This window comes from Coloeus monedula (assembly GCF_965178545.1).
Source record: "Coloeus monedula genome assembly, chromosome: 11".
In the NCBI taxonomy this organism is placed as follows: domain Eukaryota; kingdom Metazoa; phylum Chordata; class Aves; order Passeriformes; family Corvidae; genus Coloeus; species Coloeus monedula.
Genome location: NC_138791.1, coordinates 18,726,785 through 18,752,109, shown reverse-complemented (window position 1 = coordinate 18,752,109; position 25,325 = coordinate 18,726,785).

The window sequence follows — 25,325 nt, the reverse complement described above, 5'->3', positions numbered from 1 at the left end:
GTGATCCTAGAAGTGGTTCTGTAACTGCTGTGTAGATGGGACTGGTGTTGCAGAACATGTCCCAGAGCCTCACCCAGCACCTGCTGGTGACCCCTACACCCCAAAATATTCAGCTCAAACACATTCCTGCACTCTGGGGCTGACCTGTGTCACTGAAAAGCTCCTGAGCAGCAGTTTAGCCACAAACAGTGAGAGGGTGGCTTTAATTTCACTGGAAATCTGGCACTACCTTTGCGCCAGGCTCCGCAGGGATCACGGGCTGAGGCGTAACCTGCAGGGAGAAATGACACCACCCTGACCCCAAAGCCACCTCAGCTCCCCTACAGGTGACAGAGCCAGGATCCCACGTATTCCCCACTCCGACAGGTCTGCCTGGGAATGTTTCACTAATCCCGAAGCACAAAAAGGCTTAAAATACCTGTCAGTCAGGCTGCTCCCTGCTGGCCTCCCCGCAGCCCTCGCAGCCTTGCTGGGAGGATTGTTATTGAGATCCCCAGCGCTGCCAGCATACTGAGGAAAATTAAACCCCAGCCGTGGAAACAATAGCTATTACAAAGTGTGTAATCAGCAGGAGATGGGATGAATGTTTGTAATTCCGAGGTGTAGAAAGCGTTTTTAAAATGCTTTTAGTCTCATCCCTACTTCTTTAATATTTTGCTGCCTAACAGTGGCATTTTACAGCCAGGCCACAACTTCAGTGAGGTACAAACTTGTGGAGTATAATGTCAAGCTATGTGGTAGAGTCAAGTAAACATTTGTAGTAATTATATGCCCAGGAGATTTCATCACCTCAGAGAATTAACAAGCAGCTCAGTAAATTACACATCGCTCGATCTGCAATTGCTGCAGCTCCAGCCAAGAGCTCGGCTCCATCCCCAGCAACCCTGACACGACGTGTCAGTGCACGGTGCAAACCTGTCAGGCTGTTATTGTGCACTCACATCAGCCACCACCTCGCCTCACAAAGCTCCTTGTCAAAGGTTTGGAGAACAGTTCTCTTTCCAACCAGTAAAAAGAGGCAGTCTGCTCACACCTTGTGATTCGCGCTAGAAATCGTTTCCACTTTGGCTTCGCCACAGAGCTACATTCAAAGGGATGAGCTCGATGTAGTCCTAATCCCAAATGGGTTTCTGGAAACACTGCAATGCTCCCAGGCTCAGGAGATGCAGGCTGCCTGTGGAGCAGCGTGCCCAGCCAGCAGGAGAGGTTCTTGCTGCACACATATGCTCCGAAAGCACTCGCTCTGCACAAAGCTCATTAAGCACCCTGACAATCATCCTGATCATGCAGAAGCCAAAAGCTACTGCCTCTCCTGTTGGAAACTCAAGCAATGAGAATGGCTGCGAAGATTTCCAAGGGAGAAAATGCAGATTGCTTTTAAATATCTCTTCACAGACTACCCCAGCCATGCCAGGGTTACCAGGCAGAGCAATTACAAACAAGCACCTCGATTAGGAATTGGAGCACAGCAATGAATTGCCCAAGCAGCTGCTGCACTCTGGCTCAGAGATGAGTGCCCTTTGGCGTTTGCTAAAGTGATTTCCTACAAAATCCCTGTCATTTGTCAGGCCACTACCTGGAAAGTAGAATACACTTACAGGACTCGCAGACTCATCACCAGCTAATTCTGTTTTCTGAACAGCAAAAACAAAAAGGAGACAATACTCAGCCATCAACTTCTTTCACGTCTTATATCAGTTTGAAGACAGGGGTTACTGCTTCCACAGAGAATCACAGAATGGGTTGGTAGAGACCTTAAAAATCATCCAGTTCCACCTCCTGCCATGGGCAGGGACACCTTCCACCATCCCAGGGTGCTCCAAACCCTGTCCAACCTGGTCTTCCAGGGATCCAGGGGCAGCCACAGCTTCTCTGAACAACCTCTTCCAGGGTCTCCCCCAGGAAGAATTTATCCTAATATCCCATCTAAACCTACTCTCTTTCACCTGAAGTCATTCCCTGTGGATACAGTATTGCTGCTAGCAAGAATTTCTCTTTCTTCTTTCTAAGCCCGTGAGATACTTTTCTCTCTCATGAAGATATTTGCAGAGTTCTATAAGCTATGAACCCCTGCGACCTTGCCAAGCTTTGTTTATGGTACAGCAGGAAAATATTCTGACAATGGATGTTTTAGGATTTTAGCCAATCACCCCCAAGGGGTGGCTGATCCTTTGTCCAATTAGACTATGAAGAAAAAAGTCTATAAAAGAGTTCAGAAAATAATAAAATGAATCAATCTTGCTGCACAGTTCTTGCCTGCTGGATCTTCTCTCCTCTCCTCCTCCCTATGGCTGCGGGACACAATAATAATTCCCCCTGTCCTGTCCCTGCGGGCCCTGCAAAAGTCCCTCTCCAGCTCTCTTGGAGTCCATTTAGGTACTGAAAGGCACAATGAGGTCACCCCAGAGCCTTCTCCTCTCCAGGCTGAACAATCCCAGTTCTCTCAGCCTTTCCTCCCAGCAGAGCTGCTCCATCCCTCACGTCCAACACACCTGAAGCTGACAGCCTTGGGGCTCCATGTGGGAGATGCTGCTCCACTCCAGCCCTCCCAGGGATGAGCTGAGCCCCAGCCTTGCCTTTGCACCACCTGACCTCTGCAGGGACAGGAGCTAAAAGATGGAGATGCAGCCGGGGATGTGAACAAGCTGTAACGACAGCGAGCTCCTTTCTGACACAGGAATTTATCTGTTCATTTATTTAATTTCCCTGGCAAATTTAATCCTGCTTCTAATCCTTCTGGTTGCAGGAGCGATGTGCTGGAACTGCATCTCCGAGCAGAGTCGACGCTAGCACTCGAGCATTGTTTTCTTTCCCTAAATGACTAATTTATATTGTGCATTCTCTAATACCACAGCCATCTGCCAAAAGGTGTTCAAACCATCCACACTGCAACAGACTCTATTAATATGCATTAAAAATCACATTACAGTTGACATAAGCCATTTTTGTACATGCATATGAAAAATACGACTATTATGTTTAAAACTTTCAACTAATCATGCATCACTGGTTTTCTCCCTCTGAGTTTATAATTTAAATCTTTAAATGTTTCAAAGCAGCCTCATCAAGCCAAGATTTCTGATGGCTGTGGAGCTGAGACAGCCCATTACAGTAACAACAAGAAAACGAAAAAAGGAAAACAAATAGGAACCTGGTTTTGGAGGGGGAAAAAGAAATTATTTCTAGATGGCAATAAAGTAACAATAATTAAGAAATAATGTGCATCTGCTTCCTTCATTGTTTGCTCTGATACTGGTCACGGTGCAGGGATGGGGTGTGACATAAATCTGTCCAGAAGGACATCGATGGCCAGCAGACAGAGCAGCTGTGACAGATGACATGCCCAGAACAGACAATCAGAGGTGACTTTGTACAAGCCAGCAGAGGACCAGCCCTGCTAAAAGCTGTCTGAACATCAGACCCCATCCAGCCCCCCAGCACAGCTCTGCCTTCTGCAGAGCACAGCAAACGTTCCCTAATTCCTATTTCACTCACAATTTCAGAGCTTTTCCTCAGCATTGCTCATTTAAAACCTTGGGACTCACCAGCCTGAAAGCTCTGAGCAGCTGAAGCCCAGAGCAGGGGCACAGAGTCCCCAGTCCCTGCAGAAACTGCTCCTTGCAGGCATCTGACATGATGGGGACCAGTAATCCAGGGATTTGGATGTGTGCTCACATTAATGCCACCAGCAATCTGTGAGCCCAGGCTCTGAGGGGCATCTGAAAATCCCAGAGTGGGTTTTGGGTTTTCTTTCCGTGATTTGTGTATTCCCCCTCAAGAACTTAAGAAGCAGATCCTCCTGTGGAAGCCTTTATTAGACTTGCCGAGCTTTTTCCCACCTGAATTACCTTTTGTGAATGTTAATCACTGCCATTACAGTTTATTGTCTGTCAAACACTTACCTCCCTTACCACACATCCTCCCAACCAAGAAAACAAATTAAAACAAAATTAAAGCAGCTCAGGAGAGAAAACAGGGGACACAAAACTGGGCACCATTTCATAAAGAATTTTTCCCAGAAACTCAGATCCCTTCCCCATTTGCCACACTCCTCATTTCCAAACTATTTCAACCACCTTTTCCTGAAAGTGTCTTCAAGAGCAACTCTCCAAGAAGGAGTGCAGTGCTCTTCCCCATGAGGTGGGTGAAAACCTTTGGATTCTCTCCTGAGTCCAAATTTTTATCCCAGCCCTTCTTCCAGAGCCACTGAGTAAAGCACCAGCTATTGGAATCCAAAGTGCTGCCAATAAATTATTGCATTCAGAGCCGAAAGGTGAACGGGGAAAGGGGATGAGTACAACAGAAACAGGTTTTCCTAAGGATTTGGAAAACCTTTGAGTTTCAAGAGTGAAATGTATTAATTGCTATGAACTTATGAGGCTAAAATTATCTGGAAAAGTCATGCATGTATAAATCCAGAACCTAAGATTAAGATGCTTCCTTCTTTATTCCTTATTCCAAGATAATCTCATGTAGTTTATGCCCTGTTTTCTTTGGTGACCTGGTGCCTATTAAATTTTCCAAAGTGCTTCATTGCCCTTAGCAAGAAATACAGCCCAGCGAGGAATTCTAACACCTGAATTCAGGTTTTATGATTAAAATACATAAAAAAAGTTCCAGTCCTCCAGGGTTTTTTGCAGTGTTAGTTGAAGCAATTTACAGAAGTGAAATCCTGCAAGAAAACTAATTTCAAATGAACATGTGTTGAAGAACCTTTGGAGAAATAGCTGGAATAACCAAGAGCCATCACTTTGTAAATTCATCTTTCATCTGTTCTGTTCCTACACCTGAAGGAGCAACTTCATGCAGGCTTGCTTTTCTTTCCTTTAACATTTCAAGTGTCACAGCCTGGCTCATCCTGACATAAACAGCTGGAAAAACACTCCACCCACTGCCATGGATCAACACCAGATGCACCTGACACCACCCCAGCAAAGCTGCAGCATGGGCCAGGCACCCCAAAATCTCCTGGGGTCACGGCCAAGGATAGGGGCTGCTGCTGCCCTGTCACCTGAAGCAGCAATGTGAAAGCAACATCCTCTGAATACTCCAAAGATTCCCCTAAGAAAACCCCAAACAACCAACAACCAAAACAAAACAAACAAACAACCCCAAACACCCCCCTGCAAAACAACAAAAAATCCCCAAAACCAACAAAAAACAACCCATAAAAACAACTCCACAAAAAAACAAATTAAAAAAAAAAAAAAAAACAAAACCAAAAAAAACCACCAAAAGCAGCCCCAACTCCTTTCAAATGTATTTCATTGCAGATATTGATGCTCTTTTCCCTGAATGCTTATAAAAACAGAGATAGCACATGGGAAACGTGTTTGCACCTCTTCTGAACCACAAAACATCGGCTGGTGCTCGAGTGCATTTCAGATCCATTGTGTTAAAGAGCAGACTTGAATTCCTCCCCAGCATCCCTCCAGACAGACAGATAATACTGTGATTAATTTTAATTTATCAGAGTAATGTTTAAATATTAACAACAATCATGCCCAGGTTCATTTCAATTATTAACACTTGATTAGCTATTAATTGATTGTATTATTTTTTCATCAAGTGCTGCAGTTTGTCCCTAGGACTGGTGCTTTTCCATCTCCTTCCTTCACCCTGAATTTCCCCATGCCCTGCTCCTGGTTGTAACCACAACACCCAGGAGTGAGAAATCAGCATTTGTGCCAGAAATTTGGACTTTTGAGGATGGTTTTTTTTGTATGAAATGAAAATATCTTTCATTCTATCACTTGTTCAACCTCTATTTTGGTTTTTTTGCTACTCCCAGCCAAACTCCAGCCTAGCAGAGAACAGCAATCACCTGCCCAGGTGTCTGCTGCACTGCAGACCTGCCTTTGCACAAACCTAAGAGCTTGCTTTTAAATTAAACTTTAAATTGCATCATTTTGCAAAATATTTAATCACACAGGAAGCAGAATGTGCGGTTTCTTTCAGGGGAGATCATGTCCTGATAAAGAATTCTCTTTGACCTGCCTGTGAGGAGCTTTGGACTTGAAAATGCCCAGACCCATAGGACGCAACTTCCACGACAAGAATCTATAACAACAGGGCAACTTACACAACACTCATAATTAATGGTTATAGTTAATAAATAAAATCAACTTTTACACCTTTTATCCATCTTAAAAAAACCCTTTTCAATACTGATTTTCAAATTGCTGCTGATGTCCCTCAGCAGAACTAAGACCACATCCTGAGGGAGTTACACAAGCACTGATTGTGGTATCTTGGGGTGAACTAAGCCCCGAGTATGGCTAAGACACGAAGATTTCACACACATTTATGGAGATTCTGCTCCTGTTCTGGGAAAACTGCCACAGAAATGCATATGGCATTCAAGTGCCGTTGTTCTGGAAAACATTTGGCATTAAAGGACAATGGGCAGTCAACATTTGCACACACGCTTAGAAACAAATGGGATTATTTGCAAGAGCATGTGGGGACAGCACAAGGGGGAATGGATTCAAACTCAGAAAGAGCAGGGTTAGATTAGATATTACAAATAAATTCTTTACTCAGAGGGTGGGCAGGCCCTGGCACAGGGTGCCCAGAGCAGCTGGGGCTGCCCCTGGATCCCTGGCAGGGTCCAAGGCCAGGTTGGATGGGGCTTGGAGCAGCCTGGGACAGTGGAAGGTGTCCCTGCCCATGGCAGGGGGTGAAAATAGATGATCTTTAGGTCCCTCCCAACCCAAATAATTCTGTGATTCTATGAGCACATCACAGCACAAATATTAAATCTGAAGGGGAAAATTCAGGATGGAAAGTTGCATGAAAGCTGGTTTGGAAGGATAAAGAAGTAAGACAACAATCCAGACATACAAATGGGCTCTGAAGGTGAAAGAGAGGATATAAACAGCTCTAAGAAAGAAAATGCTAACCATCCCTCTCACCTTGGCTGCTGTTTTATCATGGACATGACATCCCCCTCCCTGCCCCCTCCCGCCACAGCAAACCCCCCCCCGGCACAGTCTGAACACAGGGACGGCCCAGTGCCCCTCTTTTCCCTCCTAACACAGCCATTCCACACTTTTAAAACACAGGCCAGGTTGGACGGGGCTTGGAGCAGCCTGGGACAGTGGAAGGTGTCCCTGCCCATGGCAGGGGTGGCACTGGATGGGCTTTAATGTCCCTTCCAACCCAAGCCATGGCACGGTTCTGTGACACTGAAACAAACAGCGATGGACAAGTGGCCCAGCTTTGGGAAGAAGCCAGCCCAGAGCCAAAGCTCACAGCAGGAGCCAGACCCTGCTCATGATGCATCCCAGATTCCATCCATCAGCACAGGCAGTGACAGCCCCACGGCCAGGAGCTGCTGAGCAATGGAATGAGCCACAGGCAAAGCGCGGGCGCCCTTCACACCCAGGAACTAAAAGGGTACAAGTGGAGAGCAGGGAGAAGAGGTTTTGAGTTCCAGCACATCAAAGGCTTAGTGACATTGAAGTAATAAGAAATAATGAATACTTAACTCCCAGTTCATATTAAAAAACCTATTAATGTTTTATTTTGTCATCCATAATGAAAATAGGAATTGGGCCCGTGGTTCTTAATGATATCAACGGTGCATGAGGAAAATTGCTGGGCCAAAACCAAGGCAGGAGTGGGCAGCCCTGGCAGCCTGGGTTTGGACTCTGGCAGCCTCAGCCACAAACCAGCACTTCTCTGCACTCTGTGAAAAGTTTGTGAGGGCAGAACATGAGCTCAGGACAGGATGATGTGGATTCCGAATCTCGAATCTGACCCTGTCACTGCAGCCCTTCCCTTTCCCAAATCACTGTGTTGTCTTTAATTAGGGAGATGGTCTTGGACAGGAGGCAGAAATTCAAATTCCAGCTCTGACAGACTTCACATAGGATCTTACTGAACCTTGCTGTGTCGTGATGCACTTTCTTCTTCCATCTTCTGAATACCTGCTCATGTTCATACCATTCTCAGGATGGGACCTGCGTGCAATGAATGTAATCCCTGAAATTCCCATGCATACACAGGTCTATTCTAATAACAGTACATTAAATCCTAACCTATTTAAACCTTATTTTAAGGTGCATTTGTTCCAAATTTGCCAGGAAATCCAGGCTGTTAATTACATACAAAAGGATGCTTGAATCAGCCTTGTACCAGCTTACAACTGTGACACAGAGGTTTCACAGGAGGATTGACAGCACCTGTGATCCTGTAAAAATGATGAACTAAAGTGTGCAGGCCCTAAATAATGTAAGTGCCCAGGGTATTCAGCAAGGTGAAAGGAGTGGAATTCTACACTTTCTGAGCAGGGCACACCACTGCTCTGCTGTGGGCACTCAGCTCACACCCTCCACGGGCTTCCAGTGCAGCTGAAGTGACACCAGGAGACAGGAGGACATCAGTGACAATCACTGCCACTCGGGTCCTCACACTCTGCAGCTTCCAGGGAGCTGGGGGGAGGACACACTGAGGAGTTCCAGCCGCAGCTCCCGTCCGGACGGACTGACGGGAGTGACAAGGCTCATGCAGTAAAACAGCGGAGATAAAATCCTGGATTTCCCTTCCCAGAGCAGTCAGTGACGATGACACAACACAGAGCTCTCCCAGTGACCCCTTCCTCCTGCTTCCCCTGTGGTCCAACAGGCAGGATAAGGTCACACTGGCAGCACTGATCCTGCTCTCAGCACAGCGTCCCCACCCTGGCACCACTCGCTCCTCTCCAACTCCTCAGCCAGGGAGGCAAAGCCCTCCCTATTCCCTACTCCTTTGGTGCTCTTCCCTCTCTCATTCCACCAGGACCCAGGCAACAAAGCTCACCCATCCCTGGAGAACGCAGAACTGCAGCAGGGTGGATAACCAAGCCTGGGGACACATCTGAGTTTCAGAGAACACTTTTCCCAAGCTGGGTTCAGCCAGTCCAGGTTTCAGCTTCCCTGCTGTAACTCCACCATTTATTACGTGCCAGGCCCTGCCAGAGCAGATCTGCTTTGCATATCCTATTACTTATCAGAGCATTTAGCCACAGGACCCTCTGGAGAGCACATTATCAAAGATTAGGGACTAATTTGACCAAAGACTTCCCTGGAGAGCAGCAGTGCTCCCGTGCAGAAGACACAACTGCTGCTGCAGCCCAAGGGGCAGGGATGAGCAGAGAAAAGGTTGAACCTTCCTGCTTTGGGTTCTCTCCAGTTTAAACTGGCCACTAATCCCTAATAATTTAATTTATTTGCACTAATGGACCAGGGAGTCAATATTTGCATTAGCCCATTGCACAAAATATGTTGACATGTTTCTTCTAAATCTGGTTCAATTTCATTTCTTAATGCTAAAGCACCTTTATTTCACGAGATATGGGGAGCCTAATTAATATTTCATGCTTATTACTTAGGCTCAGCCTCACAATAATCAATTCCTAAACCCAGGGCTCTGCTTGGAGTATTTAATCTTTTGGAATCTTCAGTGCACCTCTGATCCTCAATGAATTTACATCAAGCTGATTTGTTTCTATTCTCATACCTGAACCCTTATTGCTAATTAGAAGAGGAAAATAAGTGTATTGTTGTCTCTGCAGTTGGGGTGTTTATTTCCTCTCCTCCTCCTCATGTCCCTCCTCTGCACTTTTTGCCTACAAGGCATAAAGTACTGAGTGATTTCCAGACACAAAGTTCCTGAATTTAATCTAAATTAAGCCCCATGTCCAATTTGATAACAAATCCCTGCAATGTGACTATTCACACTGGGTAAATATGGCATGATTGTAATTACAAACTCAAAAATCATAACACGGAAGTGTTGATTAATGCTTCAAAGCAGATTTTCCAGCATTCTGTACATGGAATCCATCTGATTCATCCTGTATGTGGTTGCTCTGTTTGGCCTCAGGCTAAAAAATTAATTTTTTCAAAATATTTCTTCCCACTATAAATGTTTCTGCTGGGAAAATTGGCCACTTTCTTTCTTTCTCATTTAAAGATCTTTGAATTCAAGCCACACAGCCAATAAATATGTCTGGAGTTCATTATTTTCTGGGCACACCAAGGTGGTTTTTACTGTAACAGACATCACCCCTGAGTGGGAATTGTGACTTTGGGAAGTTGAGTTGCTAAATTTCAAAGGAATCTCCTATAGGAAGAATCAACAAACAGTCAATTATTTTTTCCAAGTCCTTTTCTACAGCCTTTTCCTGCAAGTGAGGAAGAAAATGATGGTTGGAAATGCTCCATTCCTACTCCTAAACACTCTGATAAAGCTGGCTAAACCAAAACTATGTTCAGATTTATTTCCAAGTCTAAGATGGAATAAAATCACCTTTCTGGAGTGCAGGAGCATCCTTCTGACATCCCCTTCTAGGAAAGAGCTGGATTCCCACATCCTCCTTTTCCAGGAATCAGCTCTGAATATTAGGCTGAGCTTTCCATCCTGCCAGAGCAAATCTGGGCAGCCTCAGCCCATCCAAATGCTGCTCCTGTGAGGGGTTTGGGAACCTGCACTGCTGATAATTAACATCCCCTCTGAGCTGGAGCATCCTTGCTGCCTTCCCTACCACAACATGAAGCATTTTAATATTAAAGAGCCACGGGGGGGAAAAAAGAGGGAGGAGGGGATGGGAGGAAAAAAAAAAAGGACTGTTAAATTCTTAAGTTTTGGTGCCTGAAGGGGATCAAATCCAGTCTGAAAAGATCTGTCTGGACAGTTATGGACAGAGCTCTCAGGGCTCAGTGTCAGCTCAGACAGATGAGCTGGATATTCACAAATTCCTCACCCACCACTCATAAATGACTTTTCTTCAGCCCAGCAATCAGCAGCTCTGCTGGCAAACTGGGGGGGGAAATAAGGTCCCACCTAAGCAGAGCTTTTCCTGTACATATTCCATGGATTCTGGGCAGAGTGTGCAGTGAGGGGGTGAGGAAGCCGTGGTTTCAGGCATTGCTTTCATCAAATTTCATTTCTTTGCAGCTGCAAAAGCCTGTGCAAGGAGAACTAAAGCTTCTTTTATGGAAGGAGGAGTGGAAAAAATTCCAATCACCCCAATGCTCATGGAAAATAAGGTGAATTCTATAGAAAAGTCAAATCCATAGGCACTAAAATTCCCTCCTCAGTGGTGTTATTTGCCAGGCCTTCCACAGATAGATAGGAAAAAATCATTGATCTAATGCACAAAATTATCTTCATTAATATGAAAACCTAAACATGCCAGGGAGGGGCATTCTGAAGTTTTATCCTACTGGATCCTGCTATTCCTCTGGAGAAATGTCAGCAGAGCACTGAGCAGACAGGAAAGCTGGAAGACTGATTAAACCACATTTAAAACCATGAGAACATGCAAAACTGAGTATTTTCCAGGATCATTAAAATAAACCTTAATTACAGAGCCCACGTTTATCTGTGTCATCCGATGTCACAATACTTCAAGGTTGATGATGAGGGGAAAAAGGCAAAAATCCCCAACAACTGCATCCAGCAGCAGAGCAGTATCTGCATTATTCATCATCGGTCGTGCAGTGACAGATCCAAAATAATTAGTATTATCCACATTAACTTATGCAATTCCCCTGCCTAAAGAGAAGCCATAAAGAAATGTAAAGTAATTATAAAGCAGAGATGCTCTGGATGGACTGGGAAGTTCTGGTGGAGCAAAGCTTGGAGGGAGGAGGAAGAACAAAACTTGTTAATAACATGGAGTGGCAAAACAATGCAGTTGTCAAAGGAGAAAAGTAAATGAATTGAAAATTCTGGTGTGCATGCCACAGATTAGGAAAACCTGCGACTTTGCAGCAAAATGGAAAAAAAAAAAGAGAGAAAAAAGTAAAAGAGAGACAAAAATAACACTAGAGAAGAAACAGAAAAAATAAACAAGATATAAATAAGTATATAGAAAAGATTATAAAAAGGTATATTTTATTTATGTTCTTTTAGTCTGAGCTTTCATAACAAAAACCTAGGACAGAGTCCAGTTAAGCATGGAACAGAATCCTGGAATGATTTGGGCTGGAAGGGACCTTAAAGCTCATCCCATCCCACCCCTGCCATGGCAGGGACACCTTCCACTGTCCCAGGCTGCTCCAAGCCCCAATGTCCAGCCTGGCCTTGGGCACTGCCAGGGATCCAGGGGCAGCCACAGCTGCTCTGGGCACCCTCAGGCTCTGCCCACCCTCCCAGGGAAGAATTCCTTCCCACTATCCCATTAACCCTACTCTCTTTCAGTCTGAAGCCATTCCCCCTTGTCCCATCACTACTTTTTCCTGATGAAAATCAGAAACTTTTATCTCTGCAAGGACTTCTGTCTGAAAAGATAATTGACATTTACTTACTGTCCATACAGAGCCAAAGGTAGAACGACCACTAAGGTAACATCAAAGTTAGCAAGAGATTCCTGTGGACTTCAGCAGAGTTTGGCTCCCACCTCCAGAAGGAATTGCAAGAAACTCCAGCAGAGTTTGGATAAATCTTCAGAAGCTGGAAGGGCACTGCCTCGACGTGCAGCTGCCCCCATTTATTACAAAGACAGAAAGAAGCTGCTTTCCCTCAGAAGGAGCCAAAAAGAAAAAAAAAAAAAACGTCAGGCAAAACCTGGCATATCCCAGAGCAGCCAAATCTGGAGCTCATTACCGGGAGCGCCTGCACAGCCCTGGGGACTGCACCTCCTCGTGCCAGCTGGGAATGTTCACAGTCGCAAAGGGTTGTGGTAGGGCACTCTAAAAATCCAAGCAGTGCTGAAGAGAAGCTGATTTTCAGCAGAGGAAGTCAGATTTTTCTGAAAGGTCCCACAGAGCACCTGTATATCTGAGTTCTTCAAAGCTCAAATGTATCAGAAACATGCGTAACAAAGAAAATCTGGTGCATTTGGTCAGCAAACAACTGGCCAAAAATCTCCTTCCTCTCTGAACCTTGTCAGAAAAGGTAAAAGGGATTGTCCCAGTAAAGGTTATTTCAGATGTGTTTTAAGAAGCAGGAAGCAGCAGGCACTTGAGAATAAACTCAAATGTCTCAGCTCTGCCCATGAGCTCCGAGGGGACATCAGGCACAGCTGGGAGATTGACAAAGCAGGGTTTGTTGGGAGAGATAAAAGAAAAGAAAAAGAAGAAAACCCCGTAACAGCAACAACAAAACCCACAAAACATCTGGGCTAAGACTGCAGTTCAGAAACTCTTCCTTTATAGAAAAAAATCCTGACCTTACACCGAGACGTGGAGTAACCAAGGCTCTGCTACAAAACTGCAAAGAGACAGAGAGAAGGTGGAGAGCCAGACAAAACCACAAAACACCAAGTCTGTGCAGGGACACAGCACAAACATCTCCCCAAAGGGCTCTGACCCACTACAACTCCCAAACCCTGCCTCGCACTCCATGAGCCAGACAATATCTCACATCTGCCCCTTTCTGGGCATCAACCAGCCATGAGACCCCCAAACCTGCCCTTCACCAGCTCAGAAATTCCAGACCTTCCTGGGGTAGCCTGTGGGCTTCTCCTCCTTCTCCTCACTGCTCTGGATGGCTTTGGGACCTCTCCTGTCCCCTCATGCTCCTCCTGGGCTGATGCTGCTCCTTCCCTCCAGGACACGGTGCTGCCTCTGCCCCCCGGAGCAGCTTCCCCAAGGAATCTGGACTATTCCAGGGAATTGAACCTGAAATGCTCTGCAGATGCACTGAGTGGCCATTTAAGCAGTGAGTCATCTTCTCTGGGAGCCTTTTAAGGAACGTGGCTGGCACATTTTCAAGGTGCATTTCTTAATCCCGAGTTTTGCAGTTTGCAGGGTGATACATCCCGGAGCTGGGAATATGGATCATATGGCAGCAGACCACATTTATCGGGGGAAGAGCATTTAGCACCAGATTTTCCTGTATGTGGCACTTGCAAAGGGTGATCCTAAAATGTCTGAGTTTGTCCTTGTGCTCTATTTCAATTAACTCCTCTTCCAAAGGGAGTCAGTTCAGCTTGGCCAAGAAAGACTTAAATTCTATCTCCTGTTGCAGCTGAGCAAACGATATTTGAAACATTTTTAAATCGAATTCCTAAACTCTGCTCATTTCTGTCTCTGACTCCCAGAGCTATCGGAAACTTTTCCAAAGCTTTTCTTTTTTTGTTTGTTTGTTTTGGGGGTTTTTTTTGTAACTACCAGCATCCTATCTCCTACACCTGCCTTCACTTTCTGGGGGGGTTCTGTTAAGATCAGCCTAGCAATAAATTTTATACAGCCAAATTACTGAAAGTACCGTGGAACTCTGTGTAATTAGTGTGTAAATAATTAACACTCAAGTATGATCACTTCCAACGAGTCCATCCTAGGCTATGATGGCCTCTCACACAATTTCTCTTAGATCACTACGAAATATTGCTACATCTTCATTTTTCCACTCTGAATCTGAAAATTACACAGAGGACCAGGTTCTTCCCAGGAGGATCTCAGGATGCACCAGAAGACCCTGTACCAATTTATGATGTGTGGCACCTTTTTTATCAATTACATTTCTAAACAGTAAATTATTTTTGATTATTCTGAATTTTCTAGAAGCCAGTGTGCACCTGCTTTTGCTACGTCACCAAGCTGCTGCTTCTCTGCAATGCCTGGTGAGATAAAAGCCTGGAAGTGTTTTTATCCCTCTTTCCAAAGAGCCAGTGGGCTGCAGATGGGTGAAAGTGGCAGACTTGGAGACAAAAAAACCCAACCCAAGTGAGTCAGAGAAATCTGATGATTCATCCAAACCCAAGGGAAGAGGAAGGAAATGGTCTCATATTTTCTGTAAAACAAGTAAATAATACCCAGTGCATCCAGGTCACTAATTTGGGCAACTCAGCAGGGAACTGGACAACCTCTTCCACAGAAACAGTCGCAATTAACAATCCCTAATCACTAAGTAAGCTAATTCCTTATGTTACACTTCTCAATGAAATGAGGTACGATGGAAGTCTGGAGAGATTAATACCAAAACAATATTCCTAAATATACACCCAGTAACGGAGCAGGGATGAGCACCAGCTTGGTCCCTAAGGATCAGGGTGCCAGCCTGTGCTCTGATGTCAGAGCTCCCACCTGAGTTCATGGAATACAATATTTATTCTTCCTACATATAAATGTACACCAATGATCTGTATGGACACTTAACTCACAGCGAGACGAAGAATTAATGATACTAATTAGATACTTTATAACTGAAAATCTCTGTTCTTTGCAATTCTACCTCTCTACAGCAAAATGCTCCCTTATCCTTTCACACACACCCAGAAGAAATCCAATTCCTTTAACACAGTGATCCTTTTCCTGATGTGTTTCTCCCCAAAATGTTGGCACAACATTCCTTTACTGCCTTGTGGCACGATCATCCTCCCATCACCAGCACTCAGACCTCGGATATTGCCTCCTGTGGGATCCAGAGGGGCACTTTTCCTGCAGGCACAGCTCTAAATACCAGCTCACTTGTTCTGCAGGTGTGAGAATGACTTTGAACAGAAAAAAGTGTGATGAGAAACCAAAGCTCAAGTTAATCCTAATACCAGGCAACCTCTTCTCACTGATCTTTAATACATCCTGCAAGAAGGGAAAATAAAGTTTCAGGGCTGGCCATTGCCAGCAATCCTCAGGAGCCCAAAGGCTACAGCTCATGATGGCAACTTCAAAAAAAATCTGACAAAAGCATTAGGAGTTCTGAGGGAGACAAATGTTTGTGTTCCAGCCCCTTGGCAGAAGAAATCCTTTAATGAGTTGCATCAAGAACTGCTCTTCGTTGCAAAGCAAGTAACAAGCAAAAGGTTTTGCCAGTGCTTTCTGAGTGTGGCTGTTTTGGTGTCCCACGAGTGCCTTGGCAAGGCTAAAACACAGAAAGATTTGGTAAAGCTACTCCTTCCCAAAATGCTGCTTTTAAAATTAAAAATGCCTCTGTTATCATCTTCATGGTGAAATATTTGTTTATTCTATGCCAGGCTGGGCTTTCAGAGTTTTACTGAAGAATTCTGAACTATCCAAATTCCACCCCAGTAACCCCCAGCTCTGGGGACGGACCCATCCTCACCCACCAGCCCTGGGGACAGGACAGCAGCACCCCAGAGGTGTTGGGAGACCCCAAAAACACCTCATGCCCAGGAATTCACCAACATTCTCACAGATAAAATCTCAAATGTAAACCCTTCAGAGAAAGATGAAAATCCTGAATAATGAGCAGGGGTTTGGCAAAAACTGAGCATCTTGATTTGGGGAATAAAGGTTATAATGTTGAAATGGACTGGATTCGTGAGAAATGCCTTTTTTTTTTTCCCCTTGGCAAAGGGGAAAAAAATAAATGCTCTTTTCTGGGACAGCTTGTTGAGGAAATGAGGCTCTTTCCACTCATGCAACCTGTCCCATCCATGCAAACCTCTCCATCACTGGCAAGCAGGGGAGCTGCAAAAGAAAGAAACTCCGACCAGTGCTTCCACTGAGTAAAAAGACATGGCAAATTCGGTTTGAGAGCAGCTGACTGGCAAATCTCAGCGTGTTTGCTGGCAGCTGGGGCAGGCTGTGCAGAACACGGCCTGTGAGGAGCTCAGGACTATCTCCTGCCTGCTGGGGAAGGCACAACAGGCACGAGCTCTGCCCCGTGCAGGGACTGGGAATGCCAGGCAGTAGGAAACCAAGACAGCCTTTTAGGTTCACAGGTTACAGAATATCTTGTTTTGTCAGAAGGGCTCGATTTTTAATTACCTAGAGAGAATTGCTTTCCCTGTTATTTCGTGCTCTAGGGTTATTATTAACTTTTTAACATAAATCTGCATTGTAGAACCGTAAACCCGAGTTGGTTAATGAAAACAACCACCCTGTAGGGACGCAGCAGCTCAACAGATGATCAAAAAGCCTTTTTTGCATCATTAATCTGCAGGATTTCATGAAAGAATTAAGAAAAATAAGCATTTCTCTAACGCAGGCATGAAGCATCCTTGAAAATATCAATCCCTCCCCCAAAACCAGTTTGCCCAGAACCACTGCACAGCAACAAAGAGTCCCTCAAATCCGAAATGAAATCATTAAGCGGCAAGAACTCAGGGGAGAGCTCTCCTTGCCCAGTGGAAGAGGTTTCATAGCCCTCCCATCTGCACCCTGCACTCGTTCATTAATTCCCAAATGAGCAATGACGAGCGCAGACAGTGTCCCTTTGTCTCCTGGCTGAGTCCCTTGTTAGTGGGTGTCCCTTCACCCCTCTCCCCGAGACACAACTTGTGGTGTGACAACAGAGACCTCGTGGGGAGCTCCAGCCAATGCAAACTGACCGGGAAAAAGGATCACGGTGATTCCTCAGCAGCCTCTTCCCAGGGAAAAGCCGCTGGGGCTGCATCCCGGTGCCCTCACACCTTCCAGCAGCCCTAATCCCACAGCCAGCAAAGCCCCAGCCCTCAGCTCATGCAGGAATCCACTGAGCATCTGTCAGTGCCTGCCTGCCATGCAGCAGATTACAGGGAAACAAGCCTTGGAAAAGCTGTGCCTGTTAAATCTGGAGAGCCGGAACAGCACCCAGGTTCTTGAATTTAATGAGGCAACAGCACTTAGGGCTGACTCTTCCTAAATGCATATACGCAAATAATTCCCTTGTAATGAACTCTGAGGCAACTGCCTTTGCCCTCCTGCTAATGATAATAAATTCCATCCAAATTATTCCAGGCACTGAACAGCCCCTGTCCTGTACTTAGCCCTGTACAAGGACAGAGGAACAGCTACACTGAGGGGAAAAGGAGCATCAGGCCACTGAGCAATAACTCACTGCGCCCTGGTTTGCCACACTCAGACACGACCAATGATTTTGTTTTTGGCAGGACAAAAGATGCTAAACTTGGCAGGGAAGATTTAAGAAGAAACTGATTTTTTTTTTCAAATGGAGTAGTGAGGAAATATGCAAAGTGAGAATTCTCCACGAGTTATCTGCCTGCTTGGGAATCCTATTTCCAGGCAGCCACAGAAGATGGTACAGCCAAATAAACAGATTAAAGCCCACGGGCTGTCGGTACAAGTGAACAATGATCCGTCTTAGAGCTGCTCTGGAATAACTTCTACTGCAGCAATTTATGATGTGCCTGACAGGAAGGGTTTGGAGGGAACATGCCAATAGCTCAGCAGCATTTAAAGAACATCCCCAAGTTATTTGTCACATCTCTGTCACGCCCAGCTCGGGTGAGGCGCTCCGTAACCACAGCAGCTTTTAGAAACTGGAGCTGCAGTGACTTTCAAGCCTTCTGTTGCTGCCAGGTGGTTGATTTGGTAAGGCAGGGTGTAATTCTGGGAGTCTTCTCAGCCTGCACTTGTGGCACAGAAAGCAGGGATCCATCCTGGGCATCCCTATGGAGCAGTGAACGCCGGAGCAGGAGAGGAGCTCCCAGACACACAGCGACTTGTGCGATTTCCTTGTCACCACCCGAGCACTGTCACAGACAAGAGAGGTGAGCACTGCACTGAACACGTGGCTGGGGATGGAAAGGCAGGGCCGGTGCTGCCCAAAGCTGGGACATCCCAGGGCAGGCAGGGAATGGCCAGTGCCACCTCTGCCGCCTCGGCACCGGCTGGAGATGCGCGGTTGGGTTGTTCTTTCCTGGAGAAACCTCAGCTCAGTGAATCCCACCCAGATCAGGAAACCCATCCAGGAGGGATTGGAGCATCAGAATTGGGACTCAGACTGTCAGGAAACAAGGCAAGTCCTCATCACATTGTTACAGCGGGGATTCCTGTAACACGCCTATATCAAACCAGGAGGCCCGTGGAAAAGAAACACACATGGCCGGATTGTTGGTAGCTGTTTCAGAGATGTTTATTTCCCCAGCCCATGGCCGGGGCTCTGCCGAGGAACCCTCACAGTCTGGGCTGAGGGTCCCTGCCCGCGCAGGGAACACAAACCAACAATGGGGAGCGAGGCTGCCCAGGGGCAGGGAAACACCGTGCCTCCCCTCAGGGCTCCGCTCCCAGGGCTCCATGGCAGGGGGAGGAGACCCCAACATTTCACCCGTTTATTTTTAACAAAAGAGATGTAAAACTTAACATTGAAAACAACAAGGACAGTTTCAAAACAAAACAAGCCACCTTCCTGAGTCTTTGAATGTCCAAACAGATTCTCTGGAACATCTTAGGGCTGACAGAAGGGAGACAGAACTCTCTGAGCATGCTTTGTGGGGAAACTGAGGCAGGAGAGGGTTTAATTTCTTCCCTCCCCCTTTTCATCCCCTACTCGGCATTGGAAAGGGATTTTTGGGGAAACAATTGGCAAAGGTATGGTTTTGTGAGGGAAACCATGGATGAAAAAACAGATTGGGAATACATTGGGGGTAATAGGACATAGGGTAAAAGGGAAAGGTGGGATTAGGAAAGGGAGACTGAAGGGGGGGCTTATAATGGAGATACTGTCTAACATGAGTATGATTTTTTGCATATATACTGCCTTTTACAGGAACACCATCAGGCCCAGTGACCTGCGATGCTTGTAACCCTTTTCTACGTAGTACAGTTTTGAATTCCACCACCTCTCCATCTCCCAAGCTTGGGATGCATTTTTCAGGGTTATTCTTTTTAATAGCAGTTCTATGCACGAATATGTCTTGCTGGTTGTCACATTTTGTTATAAAACCATAATTTTGTTTAACATGATACCATTTTACTATTCCTAAAATCTTAGCTACAATGGTATTTTCCTTTTTCCGAGTGGCTGCTGTTTTCTGTCTCGCTGCGTCTTTGCTCTCTCTTTCGGTCGCTCCCGTGTTGGAATTGTCGGGGCTGCTGGTGCCTGCGCGCTCTTCCCGGGGTCGCGTTCGGGGCTGCGCGGGCCGGGCCGGGCCGCGCCGCTCAGTTCTCCGTGCATCGCCTCCTCTGGTCGCAGCTTCGCTGCCGCTGCCAGGTGCTGCAGCCACGTCTCGGCCGGGCCCCCGAGCGACGACTCCCCTGCTCCCTGCTCCAGCGCGCCTTTCGGCCGGGCGCGGCTCCGCTCCACCACCGCCCCTCTCGGTCGGGCGTTCCCGGGGCTCGCTCCACCACGCGCTGCACGGGGCCGTGCGGGCACTGCCGGGTCCCGCCGCTCCCGCCGCGCCTCGCTCCGCCACCGACACTGCGGCTCGCGTGGCTCCGCCCGCACGCGGGAACTGCCTCGCTGCTGCTCGCAGAGCGCTCGGTGCACGTGGCCTGGGCCGCACGGTCCCTGCGCCAGGCTTCCCTTCACCAGGACACAGCTGACATTGCTCAACAGTCTCGGAAATTAAATAATATTCACGAAAATATTCTTCCATCGGCATGTATTTTGACTCAAATATTAACTGTGTCCAAACGGTGTTCCGAAAGTCTTTGGTAAGAATTAAGTCCCAAGAAACATAGAAAAAGTTCTTAAACAACCATGCCAGGAAGTGTTTCAGTTCTTTTTGAGCTTGAATTAAGCTAAAATTTACAAATCGTTGTTCAAGAATCATTTTAAGATAAATGTCCATATGCGGCTCTGAAAGCCAAGGGTCTTCCCACGGTTCCTCCATAGTTTAGATATGGAATAGGAAAACAAAACCAAGAAGAGGAATCCAAAGTTTCCAGGGTTTACTCACACAAATCAGTCGCTTAGGGATCGGGGATCATTCTGCTCTTAATTTTCCACCATTTGTTACATCAGGGATTACTGTAACACGCATATATCAAACCAGGAGTCCCGTGGAAAGGAAATATCTATGGACAGATTCTTGATGGCTGTTTCAGAGATGTTTATTTCCCCAGCCGCATGGCCGGGGCTCTGCCCAGGAACTGTTCCAGTCACCGGGCCAAGGGTCCTTCTGCCCGCGCAGGGAACACAAACCAACCAGTGGGGAACAAGGCTGAGCAGGGGCAGGGAAACCCCATGTCTGTGCCCTCAGGGCCCCTCTGCCGGGGCTCCATGGCAGGGGAGGAGACCCCGACATCACATCAACACCCAGTCACTGCTGCCTCAAGATGAAACATTGGCAGTGCCAATAGTTTGGTTCACAAATCCCATCTTCACGCGGTCGCTGTTTGAGGCCTCCCAAGTCACCACAACTTCAGAGAAAATTGCAATTCTGATTTCTAGACTGATCATCTTCCTAGTTTTTATTAACTTGGTATTCTACCTGATAAGGGAAAAACATTAACATAAATTTTTTGGGTTTTTCTTCTATTCCTCAACTGACTTTTCTGGGTTTGCCCCACTGACTTCGTTAGGATCCTTGCACATGAGGACTGTTACTTATCTGAACTGGCTTCCAAAATAAATGCCACTGGTAAATTAATTCTGTAATCCTCTTTATGGCACAGGATGCAAGTCTGTATACATAGCATTTGCTTATCTACTTTTTGCTATTAATTCTTACATTTTTAATCACTTTCCATTCTCTGGCATTTACCTATGCTATTCTGTCAAATTATGAATATAGAAAATAATTCGATAGCAGCTCAGTAACTTTCAGAAAATGAATGTATATTTCCATTTTCTGAAGGGTACTGTGTTGTTTTTTGCCTCTAAATTGTTTCCCTTATTCCAGAGCATAGAACTTGAAGGTACTTTAATATCACATCTGTCTCAGAAATCCCTAAGTGGAAGGTGGCATTGCAGAGAAGAGGAATATTCTTCAGAGCAGAATGAAATGCATTAATGTTCAAGTCTGCAGGGGCAGGACTGGGAATAAACTATCGAAGCATAACAAAAAAACAGGCTGCAACATTTGAGAGGATCTTAGAATACATGGTTTATCACTCTTTTTAAAAACATTTATCGTATCTACAATGTATTTATTATTCCAATCTGCCTTTTGCCATCATCATGAGAAACACTGCAGTATTATCAAGCTCTAAAAATCCCAGTGCACACCAAGATGGGAGAGATTTCCAGTTTAACCCTTCCCACCCCTCTAAGCCCCTTGTGTTGGATGGTCAAACTGCCAAGAGACAACTCCACCTCCTCCTCCTGCTGCTGTTAAACTGGATTTGCTCCACTCAAGAGTGGCTGATGTGGACGTAAGTGAGGATCAGACACCAGGACAGCAAAAAAGGGCAGGAAATGCAATAGGAGAACATAACCACACCTGCACTGCACTTACAAAAACAATAATAAAGCTGCCTGGTTATCATGGGTTTGATGAGTAATGCAGAAATGTGGATCTTCAAGTCTTCTAATCCAACTAATTAAGCAGTAAGAAGTCATTCATATGAATCCTAATGAGTTTTTCTAACCCTTCAATAATTGAATTAACCATGATTAATCAAAAAAAAAAAAAAAAAAAAAGGTCACTTCCAAAAGAACCTTTTACTCTTGGTGCCAAGATCCCTTCCTACCTTGCCTGCACAAAGGGATTGTAAAGGTGAAGGGCAACATTAGTCCATTATCTACCTGGGAAAGAACTGCAAATTGCAAAAGGTTGGCATTTTCTACACCTTTTTTAACCTCTTTCTTCACAAAAAGATACTTTATAGTGACCAGACCTTCAACAGAATTCATTTTAACTTGGAGCTTGGACCACAATCTGAGCAGAGAGCTGAGGACTGTGTGGGTTAGAAGCAACTGGGTAAATCATTAAGGATTAAATTCCTTTTGAAATACTTTTGAATCTGCTGAAGTTCTCTTTAAACTACCAGTAATTAGTTTTTAGCACTCTGGGAATGACTGGGGGCAAGAGATGTTCAAACAGAGCAGCCCTTTTTTACAATGGGAAAAAGGAGGTCTCCATAAATCTAAATTCAGACCCAGGAAGAAATGAATAAACAATTAAATTGTAAGGACCTCCAGGAATAGAAAGTGAGAAGAAACTGCCAAGATGCGCAGTTCTAATCATGTCAACCCAGTCTTGCTTTTTTTTTTAATCAGGATAATCACCTTATCACAGGAGGGAATTAGATGTGTTATATTTTGAATAGACAAACAAAATATGTTTGTCGCAGCAAGGTCCATTCACTGACTTGTGAGTTTAGTTTGACAATGAACACACTCAAAGAACAGATTTTGACTGTCTATTTCCAAACTGAGGGCCCACACCAGCACTCTTTCACAGGTGTTTGACTTGGCCCCACATTTTCAGGAGTGACTGAGGTTGTACACAGCGTGAGGGATTCACCAGGACCCTAAAGAACAACACTTATGGCGAAAACCAATCTGAAATCACCAAGATAATTTAATAATAAGGTATTCAAAGTCCTACTTATTCTGGGCATAACTAAGGGCAAGCTTTAAAATACGGTTTTTTTTCAGACAGGCAGTGGGAACAGAGGTTGGAAAAGACAAAACCCAAGCGTGAGTCAGCAAGGAGAGGCTGCTGCCAGACACAGGTGGTGTTTGGGGAAGTGTTAGCAGATGTTAACCACAGGACACAGGAGGTAATTATCCATGTGAGATTCAGAAAACATGACCTAGAAAGGAGGATATTTGCTCACTCCATCAAGGGAGAGGGCTGGAAAAGGGACATGGCAGCAATATTCCAACACATGACAGGGTTTAATTAAGAAAGCTCCAATCAGTTGTACTTTGGGAACACCACCAGTGGCTGCCTTAATTCACTGAGAGGGAAATTAAGGACAGATAATATGAAAAGCTGTATGAACTATATAGTTAATAATTTTAATACATTATCTCCAAGAAAGCTGCTCTGACCCATCGCTGGGAGCTTCTAAAATGACCTTGACACGACCACCTCTGCTGGAGGCAGGGGATGCACTGGGCTCCAGAGGGCTCAGCTGGCTGACCCCCTAAAATCTGCACCAGATTTGCATTCTAACCCTTACTTTTTAGTGTCAAGACCCAATAAATTGCATCTTACAGAAATGCTATCTCCTCTGGAACAAACCCATTTAATTAGGCACAAGTGACTGCTGCAGCACCAGCTTTGTACTATCTTCCTTTTCAAATTCCTATTGGATACCTTCAAGTCAGATCAAATATGGACAATAAGGTGTCCATACCTGAGAGTTCCCAAAGTATCTCTCCCTAAAGGCACCTCTTCATCCCAGTGCTCCCAGTTTTATCTTGTCCAAACAAACACAGTCACATAAAACCAAACCAGGAAAAGCTCCCTCGTTACACTCCTAACACTCCTATGTACGTTGGGTTTTTAACATCATCTTCTCCATATTATCCTCAGGGAAAAGCCTTCAGGAGGACAAGGGTGGCATGTAATAAAAACTTCCTTCATTTTTAAGTTTGTATTATATATTCTTACTCATTTTTTCTTTATTTTCCATATGTTTGGTAGTCCCATACAGCATTTTGCAGGAAAGTTTATTTCAGCATTGAAGCAGAATTTTATATATCAATTTACTGAAGTAACAGATGAGCTTTGCTGATGCTGAATTTAACGTTGTATTTTTATGTGATTTTATTAACTCGTTTATATAAAACTGGATTACACTCTATTACCAATCTATTTTCTCTTTGTCTACAAGTATCTGGTAATATAGCAGATAAATCTGAAATAATAGGAATAACAAAAGTACTACAGTGCACAATTAGAGCTTGCAGCACCCAAAATCAGACATCATTAATAACAAATGACGATATTATATAAAAGAAATACCATCTGAAAACTGATTTTACACGGCATATTAAAGACTTGATGGCTCAGGAGATGGGTAATAGAATAAAAAGCCTTTTATCTCAAGGTCATCAATTCAAATCCAAGTCAGACTGATAGCAACTGAAAGCCATTTGATGAGAGTGCTAATGAGCCCAGCCTCGTTACTGGAAATTTAAGAACACCTCAGCATTTAGCTCTTTCTGCTGCCCTGAGAGCGAAGCCGGGGAGGTTTGGAGGAGCAGGTCCAGCCCAGGAGGCAGAGCCGTGCTTCCCTCGTTATCCCGCGGCAGCCCCGGGCTATCCCTGCTGCAGGTACCTGCTCTGTTCCACAATCCAGCAGCGCTGCTGAGCCTTTTATTGCTGGGAAGGCTGAAAAAGAGGATTGTGCTTCCAGCACCCCGAGTGACCACTTCAAATGATGGAGAAGCAATGCTCCTCTGAGCTGTAACAATTCCAGGTATTAATGCATCACTTCTGTTTGATATCTCACTATTTTCCTGGCGTGGATCAAATAATGTGCCAAAGTAAACCGGTGCAGGGAGAGAAAAGAATCCCTGTGCAAACCCCAGCAACTGTTCAGCTGCTCTCACAGCAGCCAGCAAATAAAGCAGAGCACATATTGCATGGCTTGACAAGCAAACTCAAAATATTCTCAGATAAAATCCCTGGAATAATTTCCTTTGTTCTGGTGTAATACCTGCACAACTCGCTGTTGGCACTGGTATTAACATGATGCAAAGCACTGATAAGAACCCCATTGATGTTGTCCTTTTTATGCTGAATGAGATTTTTATTAAAAATACCCTTCCAATAAAAGCAACAAAACACTAGAGATGAATTTTCAATT